The sequence below is a fragment of the Nuphar pumila genome, chromosome 1 (genome assembly GCF_984573655.1).
Source record: "Nuphar pumila chromosome 1, dmNupPumi1.hap1.1, whole genome shotgun sequence".
NCBI lineage: Eukaryota > Viridiplantae > Streptophyta > Magnoliopsida > Nymphaeales > Nymphaeaceae > Nuphar > Nuphar pumila.
The window spans coordinates 40,888,028-40,902,090 of record NC_143249.1 but is presented as its reverse complement, the minus strand read 5'-3'; the positions used below and the strand labels follow the sequence as shown (position 1 = coordinate 40,902,090).

The following is a 14,063-nucleotide window of genomic DNA, read 5'->3' as shown; positions in this document are numbered from 1 at the left end:
TGAGATCACTTCAATCCCATGAACTTCGTATAAAGCAATTTGATTCTCCTCCAATCGAGCAAGCTTTTCAGACACAACTCTCTATTCGTGGTCGTGCTCGAGGAAGAAGATATGGAGGTGGTAGAAATCAAGAGACAAAAGAAGATAATTGTGATTCATCTTATTCTATGCGAGAAAGAGGTCAAGGTAGAGGTTGAGGTCGTGGCCGCTCCCTCTCACAAGTTCAATGCTTTCATTGTCAGAAGTATGGTCACACCATAAAGTTCTGTAGAAAGAAATTGGCAGAAGAAAACCAAAAGAGGTAACTTTTATGCATGAGAAAAATGAAATTCTTAATGATAATATTCTCTTTCTTGCTTGTGATACCAAAGAAGAAACACATGATGAAATATGGTATATTGATAGTGGTTGTAGTAACCACATGACTGGAAATAAAAAATTATTTGTGGACTTAAATGAAATGGTCCAAACTGAAGTTAGAACAGGTGATGATAATAGGCTTGCTGTCAAGGGATATGGTGATATTCTTGTTAAAACTAACCATGGCAGCAAGCACGTCACCGATGTTTTCTATGTTCCAGGCCTCAAACACAATCTTTTGAGTGTTGGGCAACTTATTCTAAAAGGATATGATCTTCATTTCAAAGGAGAAATATGTGAAATCAAGGACAAGAAGAATACTCTCATAGCCGAGGTGAAAATGACTCAAAACAAAATATTTTCATTTATATTTTAAAGTGTTGTTCTTCCTTTGTTCAATACTATTATTAAAGATTCATCATGGTTATGGCATCTTCGATATGGGCATTTGAATTTCAGTTCTTTATCTCTCATGTGCAAAAAATATATGGTCAGAGGCATGCCTAACACTCATCAGCAAGATAAAATTTGTGAAGGTTGTGTTCTTGGAAAACATCACAGAGACTCTTTTCCTGGTGACAAATCTTGGCGAGCATCAAAACCACTTGAGTTGGTTCATTCTGATCTATGCGGCCCTATGCGCACCACATCTATTGGAGGTAATCGTTACTTTTTAACATTCATTGATGACTTCAGTCAGAAGACATGGGTTTATTTTCTAAAAAAAAAAATCTGAGGTGTTCAAATATTTTAAGCAATTTATGACATTTGTTGAAAAGCAAAGTGACCGCTCTATTAAAACTTTGTGTATTGATCGTGGGGCTGAATATATGTCCAATGAGTTCGAAGAATTCTTGAAAGAGAAGGGCATTTGTCATCAGTTGACTACTTGGTACACACCTCAACAAAATGGCGTTGCGGAAAAGAAGAATTGCACGATCATGAAGATGGGAAGAAGTATGTTGAAATCTAAAGGTATTCCTAACATATTCTGGGGTGAATCAGTGGCATATGCTATTTATCTTCTTAATCGTGCCCCCACTAAAAGTGTTCAAGACCTAACTCTTCAAAAAGCTTGGAGTGGGCAAAAAACATGTGTTGCTCATTTGAAAGTATTTGGCAGCACACGTTATTCTCATATTCCCGATGAACGAAGGAGCAAGCTTGAAGATAAATCTGAAAAATGTATCCTTGTTGGGTATAGTGAATGCTCAAAGGCTTATAAGCTTTACAATCCAATCACCAAGAAAATTATCATAAGCAGAGATGTAAAATTCAATGAAGAAGAATCTTGGAATTGGGATAGCGAGAATGAAAATAAAAATTCACATTTCATCAATAAGGAGGAGAGTCATGAACCTAATAGTGATGGTGGCGAAGGAGATACTTCACTCTCCTCTCCATCTGCGCATTTATCACCGTCTTTCTTATCTTCAAGGAGTTCTGAATCTCCTCCTATGAAGACAAGGAGTCTTCAAGAAATTTATGAAACAACAAGAAGAAATCTTGAGGAAGATTTGGTGAATTTTGCTTTATTTGCAGACGTCGATCCAATTACTTATAAAGAAGCATCTCAAGAAGAGAAGTGGAGAATTGCTATGAATCAAGAAATGGACTCCATTGAAAGAAATCATACTTGGGAGTTGACTAAGCTCCCAAGTGGACACAAATCTATTGTCGTCAAGTGAGTATATAAAACAAACTTCAACTCAAATGGAGAAGTTGAAAAATGCAAAGCTCAACTAGTGGTAAAAGGTTACAAGCAAAGGTATGGCATCAATTTTAATGAGGTTTTTGCTCCTGTGTCTCTCCTTGAAATAATTCACATGGTATTAGCTTTGGCTGCTCAAAGAAAATGAAAGGTCTATCAAATGGATATAAAATCGGCTTTCTTGAATGACCTCCTTGAAGAAGAAGTGTATATTGATCAACCTCCAGGTTATGTGAAGAAAGATAAAGAAAACAAAGTGTGTCGATTGAAGAAGGCTTTATATGGGCTGAAACAAACGTCAAGGGCTTGGTATAGTCGCATTGATGGATATTTCTTGAAGAATGGTTTCAAACGGTGTCATTTAGAGCATACTCTCTTCATCAAAGAAGGCATTTAAGGGGAGTTCTTAGTCATATGCTTATATGTTGATGATTTAATAATTACCGACACTAGTGCAAGCATGGGTGAAAATTTCAAAAAGGATATGATGCACGAATTTGAAATGACTGACATGGAGCTTCTTTATTTTTTTCTTGGCATTGATGAGGTAAAGCAAGCCGAAGATGGAATATTCATATTTCAAAAAAGGTATGCTGAAAATATATTGAAAAAGTTTAGAATGGAGGGTGCTACACCTCTTAATACTCCCATGAAAGTTGGATTGAAACTTAACAAAAATGATGGTGAAAGAAAGATCGATGCAACTCTCTGTAGAAGCCTTGTTGGTAGTCTTATGTACTTGACTGCTACAAGACATGATCTTATGTTTGCTATCAACGTGATTAGCAGATTCATGGAATCTCCTTCTAATACTCATTGGGACATAGGCAAAAGAATTTTGAGATATGTGTGTGGCACTACCGATTATGGAATTCATTATAAATGTGTCGAAGATTCAACATTGGTGAGTTTTTGTGATAATGATTGGGGTGAAAACAAAGATGATAGTAAAAGCACTTCAGGTTTCATTTTTCACATTGGCTCATGTGCAATCTCGTGGGCATCGAAGAAGCAAGCTGTTGTGGCTCTCTCCACAACCGAAGCTGAGTATATTTCATTGGCTCTTTCTAGTTGTCAAGCTCTCTGGCTAAGGTGGATTCTTCATGAGTTGAAGCATCCTTAATGTGAAAGCACTCCTTTGTTTTGTGACAATAGTTCAGCCATAGCACTCACCAAAAATCCAGTTTTTCATGGCAAAAGCAAGCATATTCGAATCAAGTATCATTTCATTAGAGACTTGGTCAAAGATGGAGATATCAATGTCACGTTTTGCAAGACTCAAGACTAAGTGACTAATATCTTTACAAAAGCATTAAAGAATGAAACTTTCAATAAATTGAGAGAGAAATTAGGCAAGACTCAAGACCAAGTGACTGATATCTTTACAAAAGCATTGAAGAATGAAACTTTCAATAAATTGAGAGAGAAATTAGGTGTCGTTAAAATCTAGCTTAAGAGGGTCTGGTGGAATTATAAACTAGACTCTTTGTATTCCTCCCTCATTTTGGGAACTCGTTTTACATTAAGGCTATCTGAAGTTTTTCTATTTAAACTCTTTTGGTTCCCCTTCCATTTATTTCTTCTCCTTGAAAATGTAATAGCCTTTTAGTTTTTCTATGGTAGGAATTTACTATGTAATTAAATTCTGGTTGAGCTTGAATGCTATATATATATCAGCCATGTATCATCATTTTGATAAGTTGTTGGACTATTTTGAAGCCATTTGTAGTCTTCTTCTTCTCTAGCACCATTTCTACGTGTTTTTTATTCTAGAGCACAATCTTCTTCTCTAGTTTGTTGTTTTATTTCCAATACATGGTATATAGCACAAAAAAGTCTCTGAAAATTACATAATTCAAATCTGCAGCTCAGTCATCAACAATGAACAACAACATAAATCAGTCTGTAAGAGTCCATTACGACAATAGGCCAACAACCCAAACACAATGAAAACAATAGTTGCATTGCCACAAGACTAGCATAGAAGAAGCGTCGGTCTGCAAGAGTCCATTGCGGCAATAGGCCAACAACCCAAACACAATGAAAACAATAGTTGCATTACCAAAAGGCTAGCATAGAAGAAGCGTGTTACGTATGAAACAACAATTTAAAGGACAAAATAGTCAGCTGAAATAGCACAGTTGAAGCAGGCTATAAATAGAAGACTGCCTCCAGTCTGCAGCTAGGATCACCTGATATATGGCACCTAAAGTCCATTCTTGATATCAGTCAGACACTCCTGTAGAAATAGCTTCAACTTTTTCCTTAGCCAGCTGTTTGTGGTTTTACTTTTAGTACCATTGTTCTGACAAACTTCAAAATGGGATGCATATATTCATGGTACAAACACGAGAGTACATCAACAAGTAAAATAGTGCACTAAATTTAATAGAAACAATTCTTATATAAAGAGTCACTACTAAGTATGAGAATAGAAGTGACAATGCTATCAATGAGAGAGACAACTGATCCAGACTCTGTTTTTTTAAAATGGGGAGAGAAGCAAAGAAATGCTTCATAATATGGATGATAATTTGGTATTTTAAAGACTTTAAAACGAACAAACCGGCTCATCAAATGGAATTTCATGTACTCTTTTGGTTAACTTAAAAAAAGGTATGATTTGGAATTATGTTACTCATTGAACATGATTATGAATTAACTCTACGAGTGCCAACTAAAATGTAAGTACCCAATGCGAAGGGAGGGTGTTGTGTGTTCTCCTCCGAAGATGCACTGTTTGCTACAGTGCGTGTTTGGGGGTCCGAATGAACACCACATATATAAGTATGTGGGGCTCGTATTTGCGTGTGTGTCAACATCACTTAGCATCAGAGTTCGATGCAGTTGCAAAGACTTAAGTACCCTTTTTTGCTATTCTCGTCATGAAACAACGGTTCGAGAAAATAACAAAAATGCCCTCCATTCAAAAAAAGGGAAACGACGGTTCGAGAAAAGGACAAAAATGTCTTCAAAGTCCAAACAGCGAAATGAACCTGAAGCGCTCTCTCTTTCTTTTCCGTTTAAACTTTCTGTCATTATCTTCTTCTTCTTTCTTCTCCGTGAAACACTATAAATCTCTCTCTCTCTCTCTCTCTCTCTCTCTCTCTCTCTCAATTAAGGGAGGCAAAGAGTCGACGATCCGATGGTGATCGCCATCCTCTTCCTGCTAGCAGTGGCCGAAATGTTGCCCTTGTCCAGCAGACAACCCACTATGGCGGCCCCTCCGCCGCCTTCGAGGAACACCTACAACAGAATCTTCCTCCGGTACACCTACAACGAAGTCTTTCAAAGTACAATCTATCTACCCCTACATCGACAATACTTCCAATTAGAGCTATGCCTTCCAGGCCACCCTGACGCTGCTTAACACAGGCGTTTGCACCCTCAAGGCTTGGCAAGCATTCGTCGGGTTCTGGCACCGTGAGGTCCTCATCTCGACCTCCGGCACTGTGCTCTCCGACAGGACCCACCTCCCCACCAACGTCAGGAATGGCATGTTCCTCTCTGGATTCTCCGTCATGGACATTGTGGTAAAATAAATAGCAAATCTCTACACGATTTTCGTAAATCGCTATATCGAGTAGCGATTTATGAAAATCGCATAGCAAAAAAAATGGCAAATCGCTAAATCGAGTAGCGATTTACGAAAATCACATAGCAAAAAAAATGGAAAATTGCTAAATCGAGTAGCGATTTACGAAAATCGCATAGCAAACAAAAATTGCAAATCGCTACGCGATGTTCGTAAATTGCATCGCAAAAAAAGGCAAATCGCAATACGATTTTCGTAAATCGCGTAGCGAAAAAAAAAAAAAAATTTTGTCCTTTTCTAGAATCATCATTTTATGACACTAATGGTGGGAAAGGGTGTTACAAAAATCGTGAGCAGGAAACAACTGAAGGAAACAATAAACAAGAGCGATCAAACAAAATACAATGACACACAGATTTACGTGAAAAAACCTTCCCTCAAATCCGAGAGGGAGTAAAAAACCATGGCCGCCCAAAGGAAAAACTTTATTGCTCTTTTTCAACAGTTACAAGAGGGAAAGAAAATAAAGAATTTATACAAGGCCCCAAAAAAAATCTTCTTAGATTTGAGGGACCCGCGCCATGGGGAGCCTCCAGACCCCCCCCCCCTCCTGTAAGGGCAAAAACTCTGAATCAGGCTCCACAACTCATCAAGTTGAACCATGCTACAGTCAGTATGCAGGTCAGTCGGTGCTTGATGGAGCAGCGTAGGATCGTCTGCTGGATGTGCACATAGGCATAAAGAGAAGGGAGAGAGAGAGAGGGTTGTTGTTTATGACCTTTTTCAAGGGGGATGCTTTTCTCACATAATCCTGCAGTGTAGGGACTGGGTCTTAAATAACCATCTTCAGGGTACTTAAGTCTTTGCAAATGCTCCTTTTCTAGAATCATTGTTTTATGGCACCAATGGCGGAAAGGGTACTTAAGTCTTTGCAACCGCACCGAACTCCGATGCTAATTGATGCTGATAAACATGGGGATACGAGCCACACATGCTTACACACGTGGTTCTCATTGGGACCCCCGAACATGCACTGTAGCAAACAATGCAAGGAGGCGGGGGGGGGGGGGACATATAACCTACTTCGGTAATGTGAATGCCAAAGTGGAGATTGATCCTCAGTATTTGGCACTAAAGAACTATTGTCCAAATAAAAGATTTCAAGTGGGAACATTCTGTTTTGTGTCATATGTAAAGCAACAGGCAAATCCAAATTTTTACCTCTAATTTCATATTTATCACTATAAAAAAAAACTTATAACCTCTCTGAAGTAATCGACCAACAGTATGTAAATTATGTGCTAAACTAGTTACATAATACACATCATGAATTATTTTTCCTATATTTGATTTAGATTTCACCACTATGGTTCCTTTGCCTTCAATCTTCACTCATTTATTATCACCATGTCAAACATGCAACCTATTATATTCATCAAGGCTATGAAAAAGCTCCTTCTTTCCTGTCATATGATTACCATCTATGAACTATATATACTATATATTACTTTTGCTATCATTTGCAACAATACAAGAGATAAGTTACCTTTTTCCTCAACAAAATTCGCTTGCTGCTTATGCTTTTCAAAGCAATGGGCTTCCACATGCCCATGTTTCTTACAATGATAATTGTCATGGGCTTATTGAAAGCATTGTGCGACACCTGATAAACTTGGCCAGGTCAGCCTAACGAACCTAAAAAAAATATTGAAAATACACAAAGACGAACGCAAGATCTTAAATGGGGCATGAAGATGTAGTCTCACAAGCACGGTTACAAAACATCACATACGCAGCAAGCAAAAAGAGCAAGATCACTTGAAGAAAACATAAGTGTTAGATATTTCATATGAGCCTACATATGTAATTGATCACACATTATAAATTGTCTAAGGTGAAGGGCCATATAAAGTGATCTTATACGGTTGGGCCATATGACATCTTATAAAGTATGGTTATAATAATATGTAGATACCTTATGTGCTATCATATGTCAATTTCTGATTTTATGATGGGCTGAATTGGAAAAAAAACTATAGAGGTGGTTACAATTAGGTTATGGTCCCCAAAACCATATATAGTGGTTGTTCTCTTTTGACTCTCCATCAAGAAAGAAAATTGTCTCTCTCTCATTAGGTTTAAAGAAGAAGGAAAGGTCACCTATAGAGGTTTTGAAATATCTAACCCATCAAGATATACCAGTGCAACAATGGATTCGGGTACGCTTATGCATTATATTTTATTTGTTTATTTATGATCTTTTTAATGATTTAACATGAACAATTTTAAGTATCAAGAAATATGATTTTCCTAATCAAGAATCCAATAATTGGTATCAGAGCCTCTTGTTCTTGTTAAATCGTTGAAATATTTGATTTTGCCATTGTTTCCTTTGTTGGGTTGCCAGAATTCCATTGAATTTGATTTTTCCCTTTGATTAATGCCATTAGAGGTTGTTAATAAAAAAACATTATTTTTGCCGCAGCTAGCAGTGTAAGATAGGGTTTTGCTGGGATTGGCGATCAATCGTGGGGTGGCATGCTCTTTCGGTGGTGTAGGCCACCGGACGACGTCGAGCGGTTTGCTTGACATCGTTCAGGCTTTTGGCATAGGCACCATCGAGTGCCTGCATGGATATCGAGAGAAGGGGAGGACCGAATTGTCCTCCCGGGTCTCTCATCAATTTCGGTGAAGGGTCAGATCCCCCTCTCTTCTTTTCCAATTCGGCATCAGGGCACAGACGAAGGCGAAGGAGGGTCGAACGACCCTCCTCACGCCATTCAATTGTGCTTGAATGAAGGGAGGGTCGATCTGGCCCTCCAACTAAAGTTTCGGATGGAGGAGCGGTCAATCAGCCCCTCCCCTTTCGGTTTCAGATGGAGAAAGGACTGATCAACACTTCCATTATTTTCAAACAATCAAGGAGTATTGGCAGGCCCCTCTACTGGTCATCCTTGTCGGATGTCGACTGGTGCCCAACGACAATGGTTTGGGTTTTTGGTTTGCCCTAGCCACCGTCGGGTGATCAAGTACCGACATTGTGCGATCGACGGCTGGGGTTTTTGGTCTGCCCTAGCCACCACTGAGTGACCGGGGTGCAACACACGATCGACCGGGCTAGGTCCCCATCCAGTTTGTTTAAGTTGTTATCTGTGACCTATTTGGTTCGAGCAAGTAGAGCCTAAGGGGTGTTTATACCTGGTGCTTTAAAGCCATCTGGTTTGGAAGCCACCGGCCCGAAAGCCCGTTACATGGACTTTATAGAGAGCCTAATAGATGTTGACATTGTATATGACAAAGAAGCAAGCTATACGTAAAACTATAAGAATTGAAGGTCTAGTGACTCGTACAATTAAGTTCGAAGGATACTTTGTATCTGGTGCTCTACGGTCGTCTGGCCTGGGAGTCACTGACCCAAAGCTCGTTACACGGGTCAAAAAAACTGGAAATTTGATATAGTGCTCAACAAAAAGAAAGAAAAGGTGTGGAAAAATTAAAAATCGGGAAAAAGAAAAAGAAAGAAAATTAAGAGTAAGAAAGAAAAAGTTCACTGCTTAGGAATAAGTATTTAGAAAACTTGTGCAGAAAATATATGAGTGAAGATAAATAAATAATGACATGTGTGTATTTGATTTTTCAAAATAAAGCATAAATGATTATGGTTTTTCTTAGAAAAGTAAAAGAAACAGTTTTACTCTGTGGTGGCATGTAAAAGGCTCTAACTATGTTTTGAAAGTGTAATGGCATAAAATATTTGTGAAAACAAACTCCTTAACTGTCTAATACTTTTTGAAGTTGAATTTTTATGCATACATGACAGAGATGTTTGTGGGTAGCATCACTGCAAATCCTCACGAGACCTTACTCATCTACTGGAGTAATCCAGTGGTTTAAAGGGTTTGTTGCATATGCTAAATGCAACCGTGATTTCTACGAAAGTGAGTTAGGTTTCTACTTCGTTAGTTGTCTTTTTGTTATTTAGGGTCAGTTTCCTCGAGGACTAGCAAATGACAAGCATGGAAAATTTAATCATGCATATATTTTGCATTTTATTCATACAATTTTATACATGATCTAGCAAAAAATTATATTAAAAACTCATTCTTATTGGTGTTTTTGAGAAACTGCTTTGAAATTTAAAATATAGGTAAAATTGCATATTTCAAGCTCTTCCCTGCATTTTTCAAAGTTTTAGTTAGTTTAGAATTTTTCAATGTGTAATCTAACTAGATTAGGAGTGTATTAATTAATTTTAGTTTGTTTAGAAGTATTTCTTTTTGAAAAACATGTTTTCCAAAGGACTCTTTTGAAAATTCTTGAAAAATTATCGAACCTCTTTTAAAAAATTGTGTTTTGACCTATTTTTAGAGTATAAATTAGATTTTTCCAGCCATAGAACACATTTTTGTCTTTAGAGAAAACACAGGCCTTTGTCTCCTTTCCCCTCTTCTCTTCTTCTCCTATTTCACTCTTTGTCAGTTCCTCCATCAGTTCTTCCTTTTCCTCTTGTTTTGTCTTGCTTCTAATCCTTGCTATCACCGACTTCTCCTTATCCCCATCATCGAAGGTACATGCAGCTCGAAGGTAAGACCATTTTTTGTTTCTCAACCTCTCCGTAAAAAATGGATCAGAAAGTACCTTTCTTCTCTCCCGTTTCTATGTAGTTTTGTTGTTTAGTTTCTACATACATACATCATTTCATTGCATGTAGTTTTGTTTATTCATGGTATATTCATCACATCTAGTTTAGATTAATTATATTTTTCATCATCTAAAATTATAAAAAGAAAAAAAAATAGCCTAATTTAGTTGAGTCAATTTTCTTGATTTTTGCATGGAATAATAATATTTTATTCAAAATAATAGATTTAGCATAGAGTAGCTTTATGTTTCATGCATTTTAATTTAGTTTATGTCAGAGCTGGGTTAGATTTAGTTTAGATTAAGTTTTCTTTTATTTCTAGTATTAACTAGATTTAATTCATCTATAGTTCTGAAGTAGCTGATTTAGGAATAGTTAATTATTTTATTTATTTAGTAAATCCAATTCACATTAATTCAGTTTTTTAGATTAGTTAGATTATTCTTGATCATAATTTAATGTCATTAGGAATTAGGTTATGTTAAATAGATTAACATAAATTCATCTTAGCCGGATTTCTTTTTTCATTATTAATTAGCATTTTTTTAATAAATTCGGTTTTTAGTTGATTAAATAGTTATAGTTAATTTTAATTAATAATTTTTTGATTCATGTTTTAGTTATGATTCTATGTTAATTAGATCAATGTTAACTTATTTTAATTTCATTAGATTATTACAAATTAGTTTAGATTAAAATTATTTTAGTCAATATTTCTTTATTTATTTAAATGCCCATTTTCTTTAGAATAGTTTAGATTATGATTAGTTGTAGATTAATTTTTGTTTTCAATTCAATTAGTTAGAGTTTAGTTTTAAATTTAGGCACGTCAGTAGTTAGTTTTCATTTTAATTTTGTATATAGATCTAGTTTTGTAAAATTCAATAGTTGGTTCTTTATTACATTGATTTCATCGGTTAATTAGTTACATTAAATGCATTAGATTAGTTTTCATAATTTAATTAGTTAATTCAGTCTATAGTGTAGTGTAGTTTATTTGATTCAAGTTATTAAGTTAGTTCAGACGTTGATTCAACATTGCATAGATTAGATAATTTAAACATTAGCTAGTTTATGTTTTTCTTCTTTTTATTCATGAATAATTAAATAGGTTAGTAGGTTAGCTTTTATTTTATTTCATTTCCAGATTTTTGTTATTAGCTTACCTTCATAATCCGTACAACATATAGTCTTTATTAGATTCATTTAGTTTGTTTTTTGTTTTTGTCTTTTAGTAGTTTGTTTCTTGATAGTTAGTTTGTTGTGCTATTTTGTCATTTAATGCTTTAGTTTGTTACAGGTTAGTTCATAGTTGTTACATGTAGTTAGTTTGTTATTAGTAGTTAGATTTTTGTTTTTATGATTTTTCTTTAAAATAACATTAGATTTTTGTGTAGTTTTTCTGTATTTTGTTTTTATTTTGTGATTTTATTTTGTAGGAAAGCAATTGATCGTGGGGTGAACCCCTGAAGAGCCCTCTAAGTCTCCCAAAAGGTCTCCTCAAAAAACCCTTCATGCCCTCCAGAGAGCCCCTCAGGGATCCCTTAACAATAAACAAAAGAATATCAAATAAAGAAGAGGCATCAAAAGGGACTAAAAGCTCAAGTGTTGAAAACCCTTTTCTTTTCTTTTTAGCTTAGGATTTTATTTTATTTATTTGATTCATTGGGTTTATAATAAGACCATTTAATTATTTTTATTTGTTTAATCCCTCCACAGAAGGTCGTACTCTTAGTTAAGTAATTAATTAATTCTTTTATTTTTCAAGGCAATAAAGAGTAAATTAGTTTTTTATAGAATACAAAGTGTTTCTCCCGTTCTCTGAGATCGACCCAGACTCCACCACTCGTACGAGCCAGTTTTTAGAATTTGGTGTCTGGCTTTTACACTATTTTTATTAAAAATATTATTTTAAAAACCTATTTCATAAAACTTACACCACTGAGAGATAGAACATGACCTTAAGAGATATGGTAAGGAGTATGATTTGTCATTCTACTTTACCAGAATCCGTCTAGGGAGATGCACTAAAGACTGTAACTTATGTATTGAATAGAGTACCAACTAAAGCATTAACCAAAACCCCATATGAAATATAGATAGACAAAAAGCCTAGTATAAAGCATTTTTATATTTGAGGATATCTAGCTAAGACGAGGCCATATAGGCCACATGAAAAGAAACTTGACTCAAGAGCGGTTAGTCGCTATTTTGTTGAATATTCTGAAAGATCTATGGGTTATAAATTTTATGACATGGTGAATAAGTCCTTTTTTGAGATAAAAAAATATTTGTTTCTTTGAGAATGCTGAGTTTGAGGGAAGTGATAAGGTAAAAGACATTGCTTTTAAAGAAGCATTTGTTTCTCTTCCTACAGTTGTTGATAATGATCAGATTTTAATTTCTGACATTGTTCAAACAAATCAAGAACAAGGCAGTGTTCAAGAGCTCTTTATCCAAAATCAAGTTTTTAGTCCTTAAATACAAACTGAACAACCTCAAGAAACACCTTAAGAAATACCTCAAGTAACTCAAGAACAAGTGCCACTAAGGAAATCCACTAGAGAGAAGAGAAAGGCAATTTCAGATAATTATATTATTTTTTCTCTAATAACATGAGGGTGATACTGGCTTAAAGGAAAATGATCTTGTCAACTTCCAGCTAGCTATACAAAGTTCTAACTCTTAAAAGTGAATAGATGTCATGTATGAAGAGTTTAAATCCATAAAAGACAATGATGTATGGGATCTTGTCCCATTACCTGAAGGTGTGAAACTCATTAGTTGTAAATGGATATTTAAAACCAAGAGATATTTAAAGGATGATGTGAAAAGATATAAGGCACGTCTTGTTGCAAAAGGGTTTACTCAAAGAGTAGGCATTGACTATAGAGAGACTTTCTCACCAGTTTCTATGAAAGACTCTTTTAGAATAATGATGGCATTTGTGGCTCATTTTGATTTGGAGCTGCATCAGATGGATGTAAAGACTGCATTCTTTAATGGTGACATTGATGATACAATATATATGTTGCAACCGAAATATTTTGTCTCAGGCGATGCAAAGAAAATTGTTTGCAATATAAAGAAATTCATCTATGAACTTAAGCAGGCTTTTCGTCAATGGTATCATAAATATCATCAAGTTGTCTTCTCATTTGGTTTTAAGATGAATATAGTTGAAGAATGTATATACCATAAATTCAGTGAGGGTAAATTTATTTTTCTGGTTTTATATGTCGATGACATACTACTTGCGGGTAATGATATAGGCTTATTGCATAAAACTAAGAAATTTCTGACAAAGAAATTTGAAATGAAAGATCGTGGTGACACATTTTTTGTATTAGGAATTCAGATATATCGAGATCGTTCGCGATGTATTCTTAAATTATCACAAAAGAGCTATATTGAAAGGATTCTTGATAGATTTTGCATGAAAAATTGCAAACCAGGTGACACTCCTGTTGCTAAGGGAGACAAGTTTAGTCTTGCTCAATGCCTCAAACATCAATTTAAAGTTAAGGATGTGAAAAAGATTATCTATGCATATATTGTAGTGAGTCTTATATGTGCTCAAGTATATACACGTCTGCATATAACATATATTGTTGGTATGTTTGGCAGATATCTTAGTAACCAAGGAATGGATCGTTGAAAAGCAACAAAATGGGTTATATGATACTTACAAAGAAAAAATGATTACATGCTCACATATAGGAAGTCGAATAAGTTAGAGATCATTGGGTATTCTGATTCTGATTTTACTGGATGCCAAGACAATCGTAGATCCACATCAAGTTATGTTTATCTGT

General features: G+C 35.4%; 1 pseudogene; it reads left to right on the top strand.

Annotated features, from left to right (window-relative positions):
* The first annotated feature begins 2,690 nt into the window (after positions 1 to 2,690).
* LOC149848787 (secreted RxLR effector protein 161 pseudogene) lies at positions 2,691 to 3,194 on the top strand (annotated as a pseudogene).
* Positions 3,195 to 14,063: the final 10,869 nt, after the last annotated feature.